The sequence below is a fragment of the Sminthopsis crassicaudata genome, chromosome 2, assembly GCF_048593235.1.
Source record: "Sminthopsis crassicaudata isolate SCR6 chromosome 2, ASM4859323v1, whole genome shotgun sequence".
NCBI lineage: Eukaryota > Metazoa > Chordata > Mammalia > Dasyuromorphia > Dasyuridae > Sminthopsis > Sminthopsis crassicaudata.
The window spans coordinates 291,631,051-291,637,050 of NC_133618.1; positions in this window are offsets into that span (position 1 = coordinate 291,631,051).

Consider the following 6,000-nt stretch of genomic DNA (forward strand, 5'->3'; position numbering starts at 1 on the left):
TTATAGGCATCAAGGAAAGAGCAAAGGGAGAGATGAAGAGGGGAGGGGGAAGAGAGGAGAGAGATAAAGACAGAGAGAAGGAGACAGACAGACAGAGAAGAAAGAGACAGAGACAGAGAAAAAGAGACAGAGAGATAGAGAGAGACAGAGAGAGAGACAGAGACAGAGAGAGACAGAGAGAAAGAGAGAGACAGAGAGAAAGAGACAGAGACAGAGAGACAGAGAGAGACAGAGAGAGAGACAGAGACAGAGAGAGACAGAGAGAGAGACAGAGACAGAGAGAGACAGAATGAAAGAGAGAGACAGAGAGACAGAGAGAGACAGAGAGAGAGACAGAGAGAGAGAGAGACACAGAGACAGAGACAGAGACAGAGACAGAGACAGAGATTAAGCATAACAGTAGGTTCAGTTTGTTGAAGAAGGGAAAGAATAGGATCAAGAATACTCTCCTTACCTAGTTTAGATCACCTCCTGATTGAGCATGAGTTGCATACAGGAAACTTTACTTGTCAAGTTCAAATAGTGATCACTACTACGGATGAAACTGAGAGAGATCCTTTTTTCCTTTTGTCTTTTTACATAAAGTTTTCCACAAACTCTTTGCTTCCCCTGTCTCAGTCATTTACTTCTTTTATAATAGATCTTGTCAAATGACTCACTTTTCCTCCCTCCCTGGGAATCAATTTCTGTAGTGTAGTACGGTGGTTGAATTAGATGGCCTTCAGGGTCTTTTCCAGATTTAATATCCATGATTTCTGGCATTACTTAAACAACTGAATTCCTACCCTGATACTGGACTTCATAACCTTTCAATAGATGTTTGTGTTTATATGTATACTAAACTTCCATCCCTTATTACATCTATTTTTGCAGTTCTGATTGCCAGATTGGAGACTGGGATTGGGGAATGATCTTTCCTATAAAGGAATTTTGCTCTGTTAATGGGTGATGTTCAGTTCTAAGTTTGCCTGATCCTTAAAAGAAGGAGTCAGACTTTTTAAAAAATTATTTCTGGCTCATTATCTCTCTCTCTTTTTAAAATTTTTATTGAAGCTTTTTATTTTCAAAAAATATGCACGGATAATTTTTCAACATTAACCCTTGCAAAACCTTGTGTTTGAATTTTTCTCCTCTTCCTGTGCCCTCTTCCCTAGATAGCAAGTAATTCAATATATGTTAAATATGGTAAAAAAAAAAAGATGTTAAATCCAGTATATGCATACATATTTGTATGATTATCTTGCACAAGAAAAATCAAATCAAAAAGGAAAAAAAAGAAAGAAGATAAAATGCAAGCAAATAATAATGAAAGAAATGAAAATGAAAAGTAATGAAAATGTTATGTTGTGATCCATACTCAGTCCCCACGCCTCTCTCTGGGTGTAGATGGCTCTCTTCATCACAAGATCATTGGAACTAGCTTGAATCATCTCATTGTTGGGAAGAACCCAACTTCCATCAGAATTGATCTTCGTATAGTCTTCTTGTTGCCATGTATAATAATTATCTGTTAATATTCACTTCACTGAGCATCAGTTCATGTCAGTCTCTCCAGGCCTCTCTGAAATCATCCTGTTGGTCATTTCTTACAGAACAATAATATTCCATAACATTCATATAGAATAACTTATTCTGCCATTCTCCAATTGATGGGCATCCATTCAATTTTCAGTTTCTGGCCACTACAAAAAGGATGGCACAAACATGTGGCACATATAGGTCCCTTTCCCTTCTTTAAGATCTCTTTGGGATATAAGCCAAGCAGTAACACTTCTGGATCAAAGGGTATTCACAGTTTGATAACTTTTTAAGTCTAGTTCCAAATTGCTCTCCAGAATGGTTGGATCCATTCACAGTTCCACCAACAATGTATCAGTGTCCCAGTTTTCCCACATCCTCTCCAACATTTGTCATTATCTTTTCCTGTCAACTTAGCCAATCTGAGAGGTATGTAGTGGTATTCTCAGAGTTGTCTTAATTTGCATTTCTCTGATCAATAATGATTTGGAACACCTTTTCATGTGACTAGAAATAGTTTCAATTTCTTCATCTGAGAATTGTCTGTTCATATTCTTTGGCCATTTATCAATTGGAGAATGGCTTGATTTCTTATAAATTTGAGTCAATTCTCTATATATTTTGGATATTAAACCTTTATCAGATCCTTTGGATGTAAAAATGTTTTCCCAGTTTATTGCTTCCCTTCTAATCTTGTCTGCATAGTTTTTATCTGTTCAAAAACTTTTTAATTTAATATAATCAAAATTATCTATTTTGTGATCAATAATGATCTCTAGTTCTCCTTTGGTCACAAATTCCTTCCTCCTCCACAGGTCTGAGAGGTAAACTATTCTATGTTCCTCTAATTTATTTATAATCTCATTCTTTATGCCTATTTCAACCTTATCTTGGTATATAGTATTAAGTATGGATCCATGCCTAATTTCTGCCATACTAATTTCCAATTTTCCCAGCAGTTTTTGATAAATAACGAATTCTTATCCCAAAAGCTGGGATCTTTGGATTTGTCAAACACTAGATTCTATAGTTATTGACTGTTTTGTCCTATGAACCTAACCTATTCCACTGATCAACTAGTCTGTTTCTTAGCAATACCAAATGGCTTTGGTGACCGCTGCTTTATAATATGGTTTTAGATCAGGTACAGCTAGGCCACCTTCATTTGATTTTTTTTTCATTGGTTTCCTTGAAATTCTTGACTTTTTGTTCTTCCAGATGAATTTTGTTGTTATTTTTTCCAGGTCATTAAAATAAATAGATTAATTTAGGTAGTATTGTCATCTTTATTATATTTGCTCGTCTTATCCATGAGAACTTAATATTTTTCCAATTGGTTAGATCTGACTTTGTGTGGAAAGTGTTTTGTAGTTTTGCTCATATAGTTCCTGACTTTGGGAAAAATCTCAACCAAAGCTTAGGTATGGCTCATGTCTAATGTTGCTTCAAAAATGATTAACAAGGTCCCTTTTAGAAAGGTACCAAAAATTTCACAAGAGAAACTATCAGGCATTTATTTCCTCCACAACAAAAGAAATGCTAAAAAAAATAAAACATTCACAGTAAATGTTTAAAACACAAAACAATAACATCACCTCTCTCAAGGGATAAAGACATCTCATAGACTTAGATACTTATTCAGCTGAGATTTGTATGGACAAATAGCACACTTGGAAGCCTGTGCCAGTCAGGGAACTTAGCTACAATTCACTGCCTCTGCCTACCCAATCCAGAAAGGTAGTCAAGGTGACAAAGCCTTCTTTTCCTATCCCTTGCCTGGTTGCCCCACATCTTTGAGAGTGTGGGCATTATAATTTATCTACTGCCTACCACTACTCCCATGTCTAGCAAACCTCCACCACTTATCACTTGTCCTACACCCATTGACTACTTAGAAGCACTCTCAGCTCCCCTCTCCTGGTCTCTCAATCCTATCCTCTTCACTCTTACCAGATCCATTTCCCTAAGTAGGTGCAGCCTCTGCCTCAGAATTACTTTATGTCATGGCTAAGTAAATTAACTTTAACTGTTGGCCTATGAATACTTCATTTCTGAACTAATTAGATCTGAATAGGAGCCAGGTTTACCCCTACCAGCAATTCTGCTTCCGTGTCCAATCTGAATGGGATAGCTGGTCTTAAACCCCACTTTCTGCCTCAGTCACTGGTTTTTGCCTCAGCTTCCTGATGGTTCACTGGGGGTTTTGGTTTTTTCTCCTTATACCATCCACAGTGATAAGATGGTTTATCTATGCTATGATTTTTTTATATTACAAATCACACTGAACTTAGAATTTCTTAACAGCTTTTCCTGGCACTGGTATCCAGGTCCTGAATTCTCACTGTTTACTGTCATAGAAATCAGTGTTAAAGGAGTACCTATCCAGACCCTCTCTCCCTGCACAGATATCAATAAAGATGAGCTCTTTCCTTTGCTTCTGTTCTAACAGGCCAAGATCAGGATCAGATTTCCTAATAAAAAAAAAAATCCAAACAAGAGTCCATAGATACTAAAACCTAAATGAATTAACAGTTAAACCAATTCCTTTTTCTTTTTTGATGAGCCTCAGGGACCTCCACTATCCTTGCAGCTTATATTACTATTATGGATATTTTCTACTGTCCAGCAAAAGGAAAATACTCTGGGATGGTAGAGAGTAAGCTAACACAAACTCCGGTGGATCTCTGCCTCCAAAGGACAAAAACAAACCACCCAAATTATAGAAGAAGTAGGAAAAGAATTCAATATTATTTGAGAATCAATTCTTTCTCTTCTAGTCATAAACAGTCTACAAGGAGTAGTTAAGCAACTAAATTTATGTCCTATGTTGTGCCACAATCCCCTTTTGTTGTTCTGCCTCAGTTTCCCTAAATTGTTCTGCCTCAATTCCCCTGGTTGCAACCCCCTTTTCTATTCATTAGGACTGAGATAATTAGGGCTGTAACTGGTCACTGGCATTCCAAAAGGTCATAAATTGTAAATGTATAATCCTGATAAGGGGGAGTTTAGACATCCTGACTCCTAAATCCTCCTAAATTATCAAGAATTTATGGTCCCACCCCCCACCCTGTCAGAACTGGAATGATGATCCGTTTCTGGAAATTCCCTTGTTCACCAGAGTTTGGACTCCATCCCTTTCTACCCTGATATATATTACATTGGAAACTCATATTTAAGGCTGATGCTGAAGCTCTGCTGCTGAATGCTTTGAGACATCAGCCCTGAGACCAAAATGGATCCTTTGGTCCCAGAAAATCTCTCCCTCCCAGAAATCCAAATAAAATATTAAAAACTCTCTAATCTCCATCTTGCCTCAGTTTCTCCAGCATTACAGCTAGAGACTAACCAATCAATATCTAGCTGGCATCAGACCTCACCATATTTACCCATGCCATCTTCTTCTGCCCCATAATCCTATTCCTCCTCTTTCTCTGGAAACTAATCAAATTAACTCTACTTTTGTTTATATCAATCAACTAACAACCGACTTATTATGACTTATTGTGACTTTCCAGGCCAAAACACCTTTCCCTCCCTATTACTCCCTTATATGTGTGGTCTCTCCACCACTAGAATGCCAGATTCTTAAAGTCAGGGATTTATATTTGTCTTGTATCTTCATGCTTAGCACAGCTTTTAATAAATAAGGCAGTCAGTCAACAAGCATTTCCTAAAGGCTTACTATGTTCCAGTAATTGTTGGGTATATGAAAACAAGCAGGAAAAAAAAAAAAAAAAAAAGATAGCTTTTTCCCTTAAGGAGCTTATATCCTAATAGGGGAATATAATTTTTTTTAAAAAAGAACTGGAAAAATTTAGAGAAAGGAGGATGGAGGAAGTGTGAAAAAATGAATAGGCATTTGTTTAGTTCCCAGGGCTGTGAAGGTTAAGTTGGGGAAATGGGACTTGATTTGGAAGTTTGAAATCCACAGAGTGGATAATTAGAGTGGAGGTTATCTCCCTCAAAAGAATGTAAGAATGCAAGCTCCTTAGGGGCAGGAATTGGGTTTTGTGATCGGGGGTTTTGTGATAGCCCCCTTGTGAAGGACAAGCTCAAGGGCATAGCTCATGTATGTGAAGTAGGCAGGAACTTCCATCATTGACCATAACAAAGGCTGCAGTTGCACTGCCTCACCATCATCGTTCAGAACACCTGCCACACTGGGCGGACCTGAGAGGATTATGGAGCAAGTTATACAGATGCTACCACGCCTTTCTAAATGCTTGGAGTTTAAGATCAACCACACTAAGGATAAACATAGACACAGACAGACAATAATACAAAGATTGGACAAATGCTTTCTAAGCTAAAATAAAATATTTACACATGTCTGAACAATGGCAGTGAGTCTTGTGTGGTAAGAAGGGAGAGGTTGAATCATGAGAGATGCATGTTCAGACAAGATTGGGATAAGGGATAAATTGGTCTGATAGCCAGCTAACTGCAGTGCAATGGAGATGGTACCATGCCTAATAGCTAAAT